Below are 17,891 nucleotides of genomic sequence, written 5' to 3' on the forward strand. Positions count from 1 at the left end.
GATCTTCTTGCAGTCCATGGGATTCTCAAGAGTCTCCTCCAGCACCATAATTCAAAAGCATCAATTCTTCAGTGATCCGCCTTCTTTATGGTCCAGCTCTCACTTCCATACATCACTACTGGGAAAACCATAGCTTTAACTATACGGACCTTTGTTGGCAAGGTGATGTCTCTGCTTTTTAAGATGCTCTCTAGCAGGTAGCAAAAAGAGTACAGTGAAGGCATCTGCCTGATATCAATAGGCAGGGAGTTCCAACGTGTAGGTGCTGCCACCCTAAAAGACTGATTTCCTGCTAATATTCTTTCTTACAAGGGTCTCATGAGCATTGTGGGGCAGGGCAGATGGAACACTTTGCCCATTGATAATCCAGCTCAGCATCTCGCCTGTGGCAAATTATATGGACGATGAGAGGAAGGAGGAGGAGAAGCAATGGGCTATGTGAAAAGTAGAATCAACAGGGCGGATTTATACTACTTGATGCACAATCACAGCCTGTTCCTATATCTGTCACTCTCACGGGTGCATTTATTTATCCTGACAGCATCATAGAAAGTAAGGAACTGCTTTTATCCTGGTGTTTTTTTTTTGAGGTGCAGACCTAAAGAAACTCAATGAGTCACCCAAGCTGATCACAGGCAGCCTGTGCCAAATCAGGAAACGAACAGGAAAGTAAGTAAGTGCAAGTTACAAGCTTGAAACAGAAACGTTTTCATTTGGCTTTGATCTTACAAAGTAAAAACCTCAGGGCTACAAACCCCTCGGGGGCAGATGCTGTTCGTAATTCGGATATAATGTTGGCACTTGTGAGCTACACAGGAACAGAACATTCAAGGACATGGAGGGATAATTTGCCTCCGGTGGGTCCCCAAAGCAAAGTGGAAAGTCCGCAGTGGCATCTATCTATCTAGACAGAGAATACAGGAGGACCGGAATGAGGGCAGATGGCCAGACAGGAATATGCTCCAAGCAATTAGAACTAAACCGCACAACATGCACAAAAAGACAGGAAATGGAGTAAGCAACAGCGGCAGACATGGCTTAAATTAAGCCAGCAAAGCCATTGTGCAGAGAAGTTCAAGGTTCCTCTCTTTGCATCTAAAAACCGTTCAGGAGGTTTTAAACACAAGGGGTAGATTGCTTTGCTTTGCTGCAGTGCACCCCCAGGTTGGACTTCTTCCTGTTAGTTAAAGTAAAGATGTCTTCGACTTTCCCCTTCCAAAGAACTGGAGATACACTCAACATCCTGTGCCGATGCAGAACTGAGAATGCATTATCCATTGATGAGAACAGGATGAACTTTGTGTTCTGAGCAGAAAAGCAACAAGCAGAGCCAATCACGGGTGCCCTCGAGGAAGGTTATTTGGCAACTGCTGAAGAGATCAAATGGATGCCGCTCTGCGGTGTCATAGCCCAGGGATGAGGAACGGAATAAAAATGATTTTAAAATATGAAACTATCAGGCTGTGAAAGGGAGCACGCCCTTTTCTTTACCGCCCCCCCCCTTTTCCTTTACTCTGCCTTATCTTATCGTCCTGTAGGTATGGTAATCTAATTTCTCATCTTTCCATAGCATTTCCCAGCATGATGTCTGACAAGGCCATTTCTGATAAAAGGTATAGATATAGCAAAGGAGCGGCTGTAAGCGGTAGGAGAGAGAGAATAATCCCATAACATTGTAGATATGAACATCCCCGTGGAACCTCTGCTGTTAACTCACTTTGTGATGATCTGTGGCCTTTCAAAAATAATTGCATTTGCCGGTATCTTTAAAGGCCGCTGAAGAGAAATCTGGAATTAATTAGGCCAGGTGAGCCATTTGTAAGTTACCCAGATACAGGAGCTAAAAATAAGCTTCTGAAGTTAGAGAATAAGAGTTAAGTTACGGGGGAAATGAGACACGCAAAAGTCATGCAGCAAAGTATGTCATAGTCCACAAAAGTTTGTGCGCCAGACCCTCCAAATGCCCCTATTTTCCAGGGACAGTCCTGGATTCCAGAAGCCGTCCCAATTTCTGATTTGATCCTGGAATGTCCTTTTCCTTAAAGGTAAAGGTACCCCTGCCTGTACGGGCCAGTCGTGTCCGACTCTAGGGTTGTGCGCCCATCTCACTTAAGAGGCTGGGGGCCAGCGCTGTCCGGAGACACTTCCGGGTCACGTGGCCAGCGTGACGAAGCTGCTCTGGCGAGCCAGCACAGCACACGGAAACGCCGTTTACCTTCCCGCTATAAAGCAGTACCTATTTATCTACTTGCACTTAGGGGTGCTTTCAAACTGCTAGGTGAGCAGGAGCTGGGACCGAAAGACGGGAGCTCACCCCGCCATGGGGATTCGAACCGCTGACCATGTGATCGGCAAGCCCTAGGCGCTGAGGTTTTACCCACAGCGCCACCCGCGTCCCTTCTGTCCTTTTCCTTAAGATGTCTCTATTTTCATTAGAGAAATGTTGGAGTGTATGAGGTACCACAAGATGCTTTTTTATATTATATTAAACCATGGCTTAAACTATACGGACCTTTGTTGGCAAGGTGATGTCTTTGCTTTTTAAGATGCTGTCTAGCTTTGCCAATTGAAAATACTTAACCTAAAATGGCTCAGGACTGCAATACCTCAAGGACCGCCTCTCCCCATATGAACCAACCCAGACCCTGTGATCATCATCTGAGGCCCTGCTTCACGTGCCGCCTCTGTGAGAGGTCTGGAGGGTGGCAACCTGAGAACAGCTCTTTTCTGTGTTGGCTCCTGGTGCCTTCATTACATATCTTTAGGTCCCAGGGAAAAAACCATTCCTCTTCATCCAGGCCTTTCACTAATTAAACTATCATGGAAGACTTTGGGCTGTGCCCAACGAAACGCGCTCACCTCTTTGCTCGCTTGCTTTGCCACAAGACCACAGAAATATCAGCTCCCAACTGCAAATGGTATGGCAATTGACCCTGCCAAGGACACCCGTCCCCGAGTTTAGCAATTAGCCAAAGCTGCAAACATTATCCAAACATACTAAAGAGGAATTTTAAACATTCCTTTGCCCTTTGAAGTTTGGGTGCCCTCTCCAAATGCTTCCCCACCCACCTACATTTCTTGCTGAATGACAATGCTTGTGGAAGATGAATATAGAGAGGGATTGTGTTGTGGATATAGGAGGCTGCATTCGTTCCCCCCTTTGATCACTCTCTGGATGGAAAAATTCAGATTCCCAGGCTTGAACAAATCGCACAGGCTAGCCAAAGCGTGGTTTTTCTGACAGCTAAACAAGCAACTTCTTGTCTGTCTTCCTGGCTACAGGGCTAAGAAAAAGCCAACTCTGTGTTAATGAGAAGGAAAATAGAGGGTTATTAAACGAGTGTTTCATTTTTCAAAAGGTTTAAACTGAATTGCTTGGATTTAATCAAACTGTAGAAACTCCTAAATATAAGAGCTGTAGTGTGCCCTTTCCTGAAATGCCCCCAACCCCCAATTTCCCAGGCTAAATAAGTTAAGAACCTATTTGCAAACCATTTTGCAAATTTGAACTTCATTGACAGATGTCTGATATGTGAAAATGGAAGCTAATGCTTTAAAAAAATCCTTAGTAAATCATTCTTTGTTTTTGTGTTCTGAAACCCCTGCAGCACTTCCAAGAGTTGGGCCAAACAACAGGTTACATTATTAATGCTTTATTTTTATTTATTTTTTAAAAAAAGCATGTAGAGTTGGAAGGGACCCTGAGGATCATCTAGTCCAACCCGCTGCAATGTAGGAATATGCAGCTGGATCGAACCTGCAACCTTGGTATTGTCAGCATCATGCTCTAACCAACTGAGCTATCCAGATGTCCAGCTGACTGCTTTGAAGAAAAAGCTGCCAGGAGGCCCCTATCCAGAAAGTGATTTTGCTCCAAATCAGGCCCAGCATTGGCTTCCTGCTGGGTTTTCTCTGTACATGACTATTTGCCCTTGAATATGCTGCCAGCCACAGGACAATTTCCTGCAGTAAACAGGCACGGACCCCCAACTTGGATCAATGACACATTATGGATCAGGACCCCATGCCTGCTTTTTATTCAAAATGCAAGTGACCAGTTTAGGCACACTTTTTTAAAAAAGAAAACGAAACCATGGATGATGTCAGTATGTAATTTCGCCCTAAGGTATTGCTGTAAGAAGAAAATGCCCAGTTTGCTTACCTTACCAGGGAGCATATAACCACAGCATATAACTATAATGCGCAAGTCAGAGAATTCAGAATTAATCCCAACCCCACCCATCTACCTCTGCCTTTATCCTTATATACCACAGCCTTTTCTTTGTCAGCTTTGCTGTAGAGTTCAAGGAGTGCCGCCACCTTTTGGCAGGTATAACTTGCCTGCATGCTCCAGCAAGGTGTGATCTGGGCACAGAAGCATCCTTCTGCATAAAGAGCCAGGGCTAGGTGTGTCTTTGGATGGACTTGGACATGCATGTGAGATTCGAGGGCCACCAACTGTTAACTGCAACCAGAGCAGAAGCAGGATTCTGTGGCTTTAACAGGCCCATATGGCAAGCAGAAGCCTCAACCTGCTAGAGATGCAATATTAAGAAAAGCCTGATCTGTCAACTTGATTCGCCATTCTTAAAAGCACTGGAGCCCTGTTAATGGTGGGTAGGTGTGAGATGAATGATCTATCGTTTAATTCCCTGCTCCTGCCAACCTAGCAGTTCAAAAGCACGTCAAGGTGCAAGTAGATAAATAGGTACCACTCTGGCAGGAAGGTAAACGGTGTTTCCAGAAGTGGCTTAGTCATGCTGGCCACATGACCCGGAAGATGTACACCGGCTCCCTCGGCCAATAAAGCGAGATGAGCGCCGCAACCCCAGAGTCATCCGTGACTGGACCCAATGGTCAGGGGTCCCTTTACCTTTACCTTTACCTTTTACCCCTCAACTGCCCCAACTAAATCAGGAAATCTTGTTTTGGCACACTGTGGTCTCCTGCGGGAGCACAGCCAGGAAGATGCACGTCCCAGTTTTCAGTCTCAACTGGTTGGAGGACATGGCACGGCATCTAACTGTCCAGTTTCCAGTGGAGAGGTTTAATATCCAACGGATGCATGAGGGGTTGGGGTAAACAGGTGCAAAAAAAAAGGTACCGTATATACTCCAGTATAAGCCAACTTTTTCAGCACATTTTTTACGCTGAAAAAGCCCTTCTCGGCTTATACTCAAGTAAGGGTCCTTTCGGGCTGCTCCTTCCTCCTCCTCTGCCATTGGAGCTGGCGGCGGCAGCAGCGGAGGAAAGAGCAGCCCGAAAGCAGCCCTTTCAGGCTGCTTGTTCTTAATCCGCCGCTGCCACCACCAGCCTCTGCCTCTCGGCAGCACCCTATGTAGGTAGGGGAACAGGAGGGACGCACTCTGGCCCACCAGGAGGTATGTGATGTGATGAACTGGCTTATACTCGAGTCAATAAATTTTCCCAGTTTTTTGCAGCAAAATTAGGTGCCTCGGCTTATATTCGTGTCGGCTTATACTCGAGTATATCGGGTATTTCATGTGATAATATTGTGTGAAGCGTGTGCAAGGCCCGTAATGTGGAAGCACCAAAAAAGTGCAGGCTTATGCACACCAGCTTGGGGTTTTCAGTCCCTTTAAATGCAGTGGGGATTGTTTCATGCTTAGGACCATGCTGCAAGCAGAGGTGTAAAAGCTCCAGATTCTGCTGCTCTGCAATGCCCATCATCCCTAATGCTGCTGCCTGGGACTGATAGGAGTTGGGGGTTTGGCAATAGGGGGAGGCACAGATTGCCCACCCCACCCCTCCGTAAGGTATGTTACCCATAATCTGCATACTATGATACATTTGAGGAGGATCCAGCAATTGCAGCAATTGTTTCATTTATTGTTTTAGAGGTACACAATCAGCTGCTAGGAGCACATTCCCCGGCGGTATGTGGAGTGAACATTTCAACAAAAGACAAAGACAAACGACAGATAAAGTGGGCCAGTTCAGTGGCTGTCCTTCCAAAGAATCTAAAGTATGTAACTGCTTTGAATGTGCTGCCTAGACCAGTGGAATTGGCAGGAACTCATCAATGCTTCTGGCATCAACCGCAGAGTTTGCTTGGTCCACTTAGTGAAAGCTGCTGTCCTTTTTCCCACTCCGTGTTGGCAAAGGGCAGGTGAGTATAGTATTAGCTTTTGACATTAACTTCCTCCTACCTGTACTTCAGGTTCTGTGTAGTCAGAAGAGTCATATGTCGGTGGGAGACCAGCATTTAGCAAAATTTTCAGCTGCCACCTCTTTCATCTCTCATTTGTCACCAGGTCTACTGGGTTCTTGAAGTACAAACTACTGTGAACTCCTTTCTCCTAATATAGGGAGGTGGTGGGTTCCCCCTCTATATGACCAATCAATTCACAGCTGAGTATCTGCATGAACCAGGCCCACCAACAAAAGACTGAGCTAAAAGCCAGCAGTGGCATAGCGTGGGTTGTCAGCACCTGGGGCAAGGCAAGTAATTTGTGCCCCCTAACCCGTGGATTTGCACCCCCTAACCCGTGGATTTGCGCCCCCTAACCCTAACCCCCAGATGTTCCGCCCGGTGCGGCTGGCCCCCCCTGCACCCCCCACGCTACGCCACTGAAAGCCAGCAAGAGGAGAAGGGCATTTGGAGGTTTCTGCTTCTGGGTAACACACTTTGATACACAAAGGGAATGACATGAACACACATTCAAGTACACAGGCAGCTGGAGAATGCGATTCTCCTCCATCACCCCTCCGCCTCCCTAGCCCTTAAAAATATTAACTCTGTCTGGTTTAACTGACAGATGTTATAAATGTAGCCGATTTCTGTCACACACCCATCTTTCATTATTTCATCTGATCCATTTTTAAAGACAGCTAAGCCTAAAAGCCATCACCACATCTTGTGTCGGTGCCAATGAATTCCATAAATTAATCCATGGATTGTGTGAAGAAGTTCTATCTTTTGTCTGTTCTGCAGGGATGTTGCTGGATGTTTAAAAGACATGAGGCACCGTCCCAGATGACACACATTTACAGGTATATGTACAGATGTCAATTTAAGTTGAATTAAGTTGACAAACTCTATCCCTTGTTGCCAAGGTTTACTCTGAGCTATGGGATGCCAGCAGGATTTTCTAGGTACACTGCCAAAAAACTGCTGCTTATATGTATATTAAAACTAAAAATAAGTCTTTTTCAACATAAAACATTATCTTTCTGTCTATCACATTTATATCCCACCTTTCCTCCAAGTTCAAGATGGCATACATGTTTCTCTTCCTCCCCATTTTACCCCAGTGAGGAAACCGGTCCAAGCTCACCCAGTGATCTTCATGCCCGAACAAGGGGTTTGAACCCTGATCTCCCAGGTCCCATTCCAAGTCTCCAACCACTACACCACACTTACCTTTCATAATCACACTATCCTGCAATTGCAGGTCCATGGTAGGCCTGGGTGATGTATTGATACATCCACCCAGGACTGATTTGAGCACGAGAGCACGGTGGCACCTTCACCCGGCAGTATATCGGGGATGAAACCGCCCCCTTTCCTGAGAAGTGGCTTCAGTTTCACCCGCAATATATCACCAGGTGAAGGCACCATTGCGCTCTGGTCCTCAAACCAAGGGAGCAACAAGCTGCGAGGCACCGTGGCCCATGGAGCTTGTTTGTCCCTTTTAGTGCCAGGCCTCCATCAGCTGCCAGCACCCAGCGTGCCAAGGAACAAACTAGCTCCATCAGGCCCAGCCTCAGCCCCATGAGGCACCGGGGTGAAACCACCACCATTCCTGCCAAGGGAGTGATGTTTGGCTAGTGATACATCATGATGTTGAATAGCGGATATTGCCCAGCCCTAGTCAGTACCATCCAGGGGATGAGGGTGGCACTGTGGTCTAAACCACTGAGCCTCTTGGACTTGCCATTCAGAAGGTTGGCGGTTGAAATCTGAGTGACAGGGTAAGCTCCCATTGCTCTGTCCCAGTTTCTGCCAACCTAGCAGTTCAAAAGCACATCAGTGCAAGTAGATAAATAGGTACCACTGCAGCGGGAAGGTAAACGGCGTTTCCGTGCACTCTAGTTTCCATCACAGTGTTCCGTCGCACCAGATGCGGTTTAGTCCTGCTGGCCACATGACCCAGAAAACTGTCTGTGGACAAACGCCGGCTCTTTCGGCCTGAAAAGCAAGATGAGCACCACAACCCTTAGTTGGTTTTGACTGGACTTAACTGTCCAGGGGTGCTTTACCTACCATCCACACAAGATCTGTAGCAACTACAGACCAACACAATCTGTGCTACATCTAGAACACAATTTAAGGCGGTGAGCATGTCATACTGAAAAAACAACAGATGTTGCAGTGCCTCTCTGACATGGAAAAGACCTTCTGTGTATTCCCAGAAACACACACACACACTGTGGCTGCTGCTTCATGCATTCCAGAGCAATTGGGACTGAGTGGTGTAGCAGTTAGAACAAGCATTGAGGAGTCCTTGGTTTCATCCACCTCCAGCCATTAAGCTCTTGAGTGACCTTGGGCCTGCACAATCCATCTCACGTACTGTGGAAATAAAATGGGGGGGGGAGAGAGAGTTAAGGTCCTTGGAGGAAGGTTGGGATAAAAATGTAATAAACAAGACAGCTGAAATTAAGCCCCAAGCACAGATGATTCCATGAATTTTGGTACTGGGAGATGAGGATTGCAAGACGATCAGGCCTCGTTTTATCTCTCTCGCTGCCACTATGTAATCGTCTAGCGCGGTCCCTCTGGGCCGTACCTGATGCCACAGGAAGCCGCTTAGTTAGCTACACTCTTAGCCTGCCAAAGAGAAGAAACCTCAGAACAAATCTGTTTTGTCTAACCCTATTCCCTTGAGTGCCGCCACTCTCCACACGCTCGCCTCCCAGACATGCCGTTTCCAATTAGGTTTAATTCTACATGAAATAAAATGCATTACATGTCGCAAGCTATTGCCAGTGTGGAGCTAAGGTTTCTTTCTGTCTCCCCGCCTCTCAAGGGTATGTGAACCAAAGCACATGATCTAGTAGCAGCTCCAGGGGTCTCCTGACTGGCTTTAAGATGTCACAGAGTCCAGGAGCTTAGCAAGGTTTTTAAAAAGAAAGAAAAAGAAAGATAGGTGGTGTGGACTGGATACTGAACACACCCAGCATTTGATAGAAGGATTACTATCAAAGTTTGCAGCTGATCTCATATATTCTTGGTCAGTTTGGGCCACTTCCACACCATATATTTAAAACACTTTGATACCAGTTTAAAGGATAGCCACAGATGCCTAGTTTCATTTTCTGAAATAAGCTTCTGAAACATTTAATGTTCTCCCGGTCAAATGGAGAAAGGAGACTGCTAATGTGCTATTTATTCTCTCAATTGGAATGGAAAGCACATACTACTCATCTCTGGAAATGTGTCACGGCAGAGTATGGAAAATAACAGGGTATCTTCAGCAGCAGGCTAGCTTATGGGCTCAGGTTGGTGGTCTGTTGCTCGTTCTTGTCATGCCTCAGCCTGGGGACTCCACATCAATGGAGAAGTAGGAGGTTAAGTCCTGGGTCAGGCTCCATTTGGGAGTGAAGTGTCAGGATCCCGGGAGGAGGCTGAGAAGAGGCTGATTGGAACAGTCTGTGTGAACTAACTCTGTCCAAGTGGATTGGCTGACTCTGACTCTCGATTGGCCCTTTGAGGTGCACCTTGCTTGCTTGCTTGGGCCGGATAGTGCTCTGGTTACTGTCCCATGGGTGTGGCTACTGGGAAGTCCCTGGCTTACTCTGGTGCCCAGTGAGGACAGGGCAGTTCCAAAACATCCACCTCCAGAGGCTAAGTGTCCCACTCTTGTTCTATTCTGTTGTTGGACGTGAGTCTCTGAATATCATTTGTGGGAACTGCAGGTGTGGAGAGCACTGCTGTGCTCAGGTCCTGCTTGTGGGCTTCCATAGATAGGTATGTGTTTGGCCGCTGCGTGAACAGAGTGCTGAACTAGGTGGCCCCCAATGGCCATCAAGCAGGGTTTTTAATAGCAGAGTTGGCCATTGCTGCAAAATAGCACAAGTCCTCACACTGGCTCTCTTAAATTATATATTTTAATCACACTGGTAGTCCTCTCATGGCACAAGATCCGAGAACTGTGGTGTCTCCTTCTCTGCTACAGCAGACTGGAAGAGAGTGACAATGGGGTGTTAAATAAGTTTTGGTGGACAAACAGATCCCACTCATGTAATGCTGTCTCTTCTGTCTGGAGAGGGATGAAGGCTGTTTCCTTGCCCTCCTTTATTTTCTCCTGATATCAAACCAATTCCTCAGTTGTCCTCAGATTAGTACAGTACTTAAATCCATTTAATTACCATGATGAATTACACAGCTGCCATTGATCTCCTTGTTCTTACTCGCCCTGAGTACTAATGGGATGTTAATTTTGCCTTTTAAAAGTACAAAGTCTGATGTGGATTTTCTATTTACGCATGTTAATAGCTCTGTCAAAAGGAATCCAGGACTGGCAGTACATGACTAATTGGCCAGTTTGTTTTACTGTCCTCCTTGGTGAGGCTGATAGCATTTCCCCACCCTCTGGCAGAATGCAAATCAAATCTGCTATCAGCAGAGAAGGAAGGTCTGAATACTATTTAGCAGGGGCAAGGGTGGGGGAGAGAAGAGGAAGAAGATATAAGGGTTCGAACAGGAGCAGGAAAGCTGCTCCTATTATTGTCTGCAAGCAGTTCAGTCATTTGGGGTGGGGGGAGAGCTTAACAGGGGAGGGGGCAGAGAAGGGATTTAATGAGCTGTGTTGAGCAGCGAAAGAATTACTGTGTAATTAACTCCCAGAAGATCTTATTGATGCTTCAGCAGTGAACCTGCAAGGGGGAGATGCTTCCATCTCCATCTGAATTAAACTTTAATTTGGTGTCAAAGGGCAATGGAAAGCCCTGAATTATAAAGCAAAGAAATCAATGAACTGTGTGAGGGAAAGGGTCACACAGCTCCCCACCTCAGCCCCCTTCCTGGCTCCTTTCCGCAGAGGTTGCCGATGGCCAATTTGGAGATAGAACTATGCTTTTATGTTCATACTCGGAGGCCCTTTGCCAGAAGTATTGACTTCTGCAGAAGCTTTGAATCGCCTAATTTACCATATGCTTCTTCTCTCCTGCATTCCTCGTCCATGTTGCCTCCCCATTCAGACTCCTGATAGCTCCAGCCAAGTCCTCTCCTGCCATCCTAGGTAAGAATGCATGTTTGTACTTTACCCTAATGAGCATCCTTCAATCCTGAAATGTGAAGCTAAACTGACTGGGCCAAGGGTGCCTGAAGGACTGCCATCTACCGCATGTAGCTAGAGTGGCATTGTGCCCAGCTTCATAGGGGAACAGTCCAACTGGTTCAAGTTCATTTGAAAAATAAAGCACCCTAAGGGGGGAGAGCAAAGGGATGCAAGTGGCGCTGTGGGTTAAACCACAGAGCCTAGGACTTGCCGATCAGAAGGTCGGCGGTTCAAATCCCCGCGACGGGGTGAGCTCCCATTGCTCGGTCCCTGCTCCTGCCAACCTAGCAGTTCGAAAGCACATTAAAGTGCAAGTAGATAAATAGGTACCGCTCCGGCGGGAAGGTAAACAGTGTTTCCGTGCACTGCTCTGGTTCACCAGAAGCAGCTTAGTCATGCTGGTCACATGACCCGGAAGCTGTACGCCGGTTCCCTCGGTCAATAAAGCAAGATGAGCGCTGCAACCCCAGAGTCGGCCACAACTGGACCTAATGGTCAGGGGTCCCTTTACCTTTAAGGAGGGAGAGCAGCAGGGGCCTTGCCCATCAACAGTTAGCACCAGGCAGCCAACACAGGGTCTTTACCCATTTAGGTAGGTGAAAAGTATTATATTTCTATTTAAATTATGAAAATTATTTTGAAATCTGAAACTATCCACATGAATTAACTTGTCCCCATTGTATACAAATATGTGCCACCTTTTGACCTGCATAAATGGCAATCATAGCCTGATTTGGAGTTCTCACTACTTGGGATCCCTTGTTGAAAACATGCTGGAGGCAACTAGGGAGGATATGTTTCAGCAGTGGATGTCAGGAATAAATCACATGGAGTAGGTGAAATTAACTCTTTATTGGACGGAAGCAAGGTCAGCTCAAGAGTGCCAGGCCTAATGGGCACAGCAACTCTTCACAGTAGGTTTTGCCCTTATTGTTATGGAGGCTTAAGGTCCCCACCTTCCCACAGCAGCCTTAATCTTTTTCTCCTCCCCCGGCCGTACCTCTACTTACCTATCCCTCCAGATATATAAACTTCGGGTTGCGAACACGGCAAACCCAGAAGTGTATACTTCCGGCTTTCACTGCATGCGCAGAAGTGCTCTATCGTGCCACACATGTGCGCAGAAGCGGCGTCTCCGGATACAGGCTTTTCAGGTTGCAGGCAGACCCCCGGAACAAATTAAATTCGTATCCAGAGGGTCCACTGTACTTCCCAAGCAATCTGAGACTTCACTAATGCAGCTGTCTGTGCTCCTCTCTCTTCACACTTCTTCTCGGGGGGGGGGGACTAGAGGGGAGAGGAGCTTGTTGCAGCAGCAGCAGCAGGAGGAGTCACTCTGGCTTCTTCACCATCCTGACTCATCTCTGCCTCTTGGCCTCCCTCCTCTTCTGCTTCAGCTTCTAATTCTGGACTTCTCTCTGCCACAAACTCTCCCCACTCACTAAAATCTGTTACCTCTTCAGCTTCCCACACACCCTCCTCCCAGGCTTCTCCCTCTCACCACCAATCCCTGGGCTCTGAGCCTTCTTCCCTTGAGGATTCCCCAGCTGGCACCTCCCACCATTCTTCTGTGTCCAGCCAGTCCATGACAACGAGATGCTATTGGCAAGTGACAGTATAAGAGATGTTATGGTCCCAAACATCTGGAGGATGCCATTCTCCCTATCTCTGTGTTCTAGAATTCATTCTTGTAAATTGGGTTCTTCCAGCTAATACAGTAAGAGAATAATTTGTGGCCTTGGAGTGTGAACTCTTTGGAGAATGGGAGGCGACTAAAAGGGAGCCATTTTCCATTTCAGAAACCATTTCAGACAGTGCTAGTGAGCATAAATTAGAGTCCTCTTCAATGAACATCTATTAGAAGAACGTTGAGTTTCCAGCCCAGCTAGCGAGAAGTGCCAATGGGTTTGGTATTAAGATCGGGAAGGAAATTAATGTGAATGCACACAGAATTCAGCCAGCAGCAAGAAGATACATAACTGTATTTCCAAAGCATTTACTTTAAGCAATCAAGCAAATTTGAAGATGTTTCCATTTGACAGGTCTGTTTAATTGCTCTTTTACTGAATGTGTCCGCGTAGGGTGAAGGAAGGTTACAAAGCATTGTACACAACAAACATTTCCCCAGTTTCCAGTCATCGCTGTTTATCTACAGAGGTCGACACAACCCTACTGGGGGGGTTTTGTACCCATTTACAAACACAAATCTTATGGTAATGAAACCAGCATGGAAGCCCAAATGTTATGCCCCCACATATTTGTTTCAGGGATGGTTTCAGCTGCTTTGGGAATGTTTGGATTTGAAAGTTATCTAGTGAGAGACACACCACAACTTCACGTCTGCGCATTGCTGCTAGTAACACCTAACAAGATGGGTCATTGTGAGTGCATGGAAGTAATTGTGTGCAGCTGGGGCAGGGGGTGGGGAGCAAAGAATTGCACTAAAAAGCAAATTAGTATAGCATGTTCACCATTTCTGTGTGGCCAATTGTAAACTTCCAGAAAACCACATGCAGCTTTTCCCAGATGCCAAATGAAGAGGAACTAGAAGTGGGCATTATAATACAACTCAATTCCTGTTGTTACTTAGTGCTCTGCTGAATGGCCAGCAAAGAACTGCAACCTGATCCTAACCATATACATTCAGTGGAAAGTCCCATTGATTTCGGTGAGTTTAATCTCTCAAGTTAATATACTGCATGGAGAATCTCAACCTTGCCAACCAATGCCACCTCTGGAGGGTTTTGCTCAGCTTCATATATTGCTTCCAATAACTTGGGGAGGGTCGATAATAACCAAGTTTGAATCCCTTGTAGGCTTCCTTTTCTTTACAAACTAATATACAGGGACATCAAAAAATTTCCAGACAGTATTGTGACAACCTTATTCAGGATATTCCCAAGGCGATATACACCAGCTGGAATGTAATGGGGCACTGACAGCAATTTGAAGCTGCCCTATGGCAGGCCTCCTATAGATAATTGTTGTGCAAATGTCGTTTGGCTTCCCTGAAGGCATGAGTTGCCATTGAATGCTGTTCTCTCCACTGGCATGGAGGGGTGCAGTTTGCACTGCAGCTGCCCCACTCCAAGCAAATTAATTCTATTATTCCCTTTACAGGCATGGCAAACTCAGCGAGGTTTGGAATTAAAATGGGTTTCATGCGAGGCACTGTTAATGCTTTAGCTTGTTTCTAGAACAGCAGAAAAGAGCACACACAAAACTCTGCAAGGGATTTAGGGCAATAGCCAGTGTTGCATGAGATGACTTACCCTTCCGCCCCTCCACCCACCTGCAGCAGTAGAACCAATGGGACTGGAAAACAGGACACATGTCCTGGTCCCCACCACCCTTTGGTCACCTCCAAATGGCCGTGCACCAACTGCAACCATCTGCAACTCTTTCAAAAAACAAGACCAGAACTTGCTTGTCTGACAACTGTGAGGTGGAGACTTAGGGGGCCTGGTCTGCCTCCCAGCTCTCCAAAAGTGTTGTGTCTCCCACTCTGGGCTCTCCCAAGTGGCAGTGACCAGGTCACACTGAAGGACAGCCTGTACCTGCTTCCATTTCATTCCCTCCCTCCCTCTGTGTGTGTGTGTGTGTGTGTGTGTAAGAGAGAGAGAGAGAGAGAGGGAGAGAGAGAGTGTGTGTGCAGGAGTAGAGAGCGGGTATTGATCAGGCATCCCAGCCCTCCAGATGTTTGGGACTACAATTCCCATCATCCCTGACCACTGCTCTTGTTAGCTAGGGATGATGGGAATTGTAGTCCCAAACACCTGGAGGGCCGAAGTTTGCCTATGCCTGGTATTGATGAAGACATGAAGAACTTTGATGATGATGATGATGATGCAGTGCCTCTCCGTCCTCCAAGGTCTGAAGATGTGGTGGGTGGAGTGGACAACAGGAAGAAAGACAGAGAGCAAGGAGAGAGAATGTGGCAGGATCTGCTGCAAAGAAACCAGGCAAGAGTAGAAGAAAGGAGCTGATCTTAGTGGGTGGCACAGGAGACAGAAGCATGCATAAGAGTGCACTGCAAAAACTGTTATTTGTTTATTTGTTACATTTATACAATGCCCTGCTTCTCTTTCAATGAGCCAAGAAGAGTGCACCAGGTCCTTCCCCTACCTGGCGCCTGCCTACTTTATATCTTCACAACAGCCCTGTAAGGTAGGTTGGGATAAACATAGCGAGTGAACAAAAGGAGTGAGTATTTCAACCCAGATCTTCCAATCCTAGACCAACACTCTAGCCATTATGCCACACTGGTTCCCGTAAATCCCTCTCTCTCTGTGTGTGAGTTTCAGTTCTGGGCCCTCCTCCTTCATGCGCAGATGATTCTGTAAGTTTTTAAGAGGACACAAAATGCTTAGGAATTTGCAGCTGGAGCTGGAGGGCAGGAGGGCATAACACCAGAAGTGCCATAGAAAAAATGTTCAGTGCAGCACATCAGGAATTAAGTTCAAGCAAGGTTTATTATGCATCAGATAAACAGTCTGAACAGATGTGCTGGTCTGAATTCATTCAAATTGCTTTTTAAAGTGTTGCTGCTGCTGCTTTTTCCCCAACATGGTAGATATTGGTGCTTTGTGTGTATTCAGTCAGAAGACACTCCTGCTGTTAGGACAGGAGCGAGTTCAAAGGGCTGGCACATTAAGCCATAGGTATCCTCAGAGCATGAAGGTTCCATGCCACCCTCAAAAAACCCTGGCATTTCTCCTTCTTCTCTTGTGTGGGCACATCCCCACCACGTGAAGAGTCTGTGCTGTAGGATCCTGCCTTCACCATACCTTCTGCTTTCTAGACTCTGGCTGGTTCAGACGCCAGTCCTTTCAAAGGCTAGATCTCCCCGATAATCTTTGTTTTGGCTCCTCATCCTTTTGACATATCCTTTGGATTTGGCTTCAGGCACCTGACGCATGATCTCCTGCTTTCCTGCCTGGCATCATTGTTCCTGTTTTAGTGTTGGCTGCTCCAAGTGCCTCTGTCTTTCTCATTCTGGCATTGGGTCTGAAAGGTGTGTCAAACCCTGGTACTCACCCTAATCCTCCCCCTCCATTTTGTTGTGACCTACTTTTTGCCTTGGCGGCTCAGGCAAGCCAATGAGGACTTGCATTTCTCTGTATGTTGTCTACACATGTGTTGGATCACCTCTTCCTCCTCAATAGCTTAATCTGTCTAGGCAGAACAGGTACTTTTGAAAAGCTGAGAAGGGAGAGGGAAGCTTCAATATTTCACCTCAAAGAAAACCACCCAAATGCCAATCTGTTTCTTATTGCAATAGTTAAATGTGTGACCTGTCTTTTTACCAAATTGTGCTCAGAAAATGCAGTGGGCTTGGGATTCAGGCTTGGCTGCCTTGCTCAGATAAAGTGGCAGAGAAGTCCTCTCTCTTGCCACCCACCCTGATTTCCTATGAGATAAAATGATGTTATACCGCACTAGGTTTGGGCTCTATCTGAATAAGACTGTGGGGGGAGAAGGAAGATGCTAGAGGCATGTAGTCTATGGCAAAGGCAGGAAATCTTTTCCATCAGGCCGGATCCTTATCTTCCCACCCCTACAAGGCCAAATTTGACAAGTGTTCAGGGCTACCCACCTCTCGATCACCTGACATCATTGTGATGTAAGGTGATGTTGTGCTTTGAAGCCCCAACTGCTGGGTCTTCAAAGGGCAGCATAAAGCTGTCTGAAGGCCCTTTTGAAATGTGGAGGTTTGAAGAGTAGCACGAGGTTGTTTGCAAAAGGGCTTTCAAACAGCTTCACATTGAGCTTTGGCTGTGCATGTCTGTTTTCAACAGGGAAACAGGTCTGGGCAGCCAAACTGAGCAGGATTTAACCCCGCCACACATCGACTGATGAGCAGTGGTTAAATCCTGCTGCTTTGGCTGCATACACCATTTCCCAGCAGGGGAACTGGTGCATGCAGCCAATGCAGAATCAACCCCTCCGCCTTCCCACCAGCTGATGTCAGCCTCCCCCATTGGAGTGAGATCAGCTGACTGGCAGGTGGGTGTAGGGTGTGGTTTTGGCTTTTTGAATGGCCTCCTGGACCTAATTTGACCTCCTTGTGGTCCAAGATTAGCCCATGGGGTGAAGATTTGGCACCCGTATAGCAAGAAGGGAATAAGGAAGGGGATATAGAGTAAATAAGTGAAGTATGAAGCAAGTGTAAAGGTAAAGGGACCCCTGACCATTAGGTCCAGTCTTGGCCGACTCTGGGGTTGCGGCGCTCATCTTGTTTTATTGGCAGAGGGAGCCAGCATACAGCTTCCGGGTCATGTGGCCAGCATGACTAAGCCGCTTCTGGCGAACCAGAGCAGCACACGGAAACGCTGTTTACCTTCCCGCTGGAGCAGTACCTATTTATCTACTTGCACTTTGACGTGCTTTCGAACTGCTAGGTTGGCAGGAGCAGGGACCGAGCAATGGGAGCTCACCCCGTCGCGGGGATTCGAACCGCTGACCTTCTGATCGGCAAGTCCTAGGCTCTGTGGTTTAACCCACAGCGCCACCCGCATCCCTATGAAGCAGGTGTAGAGGAAGCTTAATCCGTGTAAAGGAAAGCTATAGCAGGACCCCCCGGAAAGCTCAGAGAAAGGGCTTGCATGATGCAGTGGTTAGAGTGTCAGACTAGCACTGGGGAAA

General features: G+C 47.0%; 1 long non-coding RNA gene across 1 annotated transcript; it reads left to right on the plus strand.

Moving 5' to 3' along the window:
- Positions 1–6,010: 6,010 nt before the first annotated feature.
- LOC309379921 lies at positions 6,011–15,230 on the plus strand. The gene is made up of 4 exons (XR_014172677.1): positions 6,011–6,130; positions 6,956–7,014; positions 11,167–11,207; positions 15,118–15,230. It is a non-coding gene; the product is annotated as an uncharacterized lncRNA (long non-coding RNA).
- The last annotated feature ends 2,661 nt before the right edge of the window (positions 15,231–17,891 follow it).

This window comes from Podarcis melisellensis (assembly GCF_964234715.1).
Source record: "Podarcis melisellensis genome assembly, chromosome: 11".
Classification (NCBI taxonomy): domain Eukaryota; kingdom Metazoa; phylum Chordata; class Lepidosauria; order Squamata; family Lacertidae; genus Podarcis; species Podarcis melisellensis.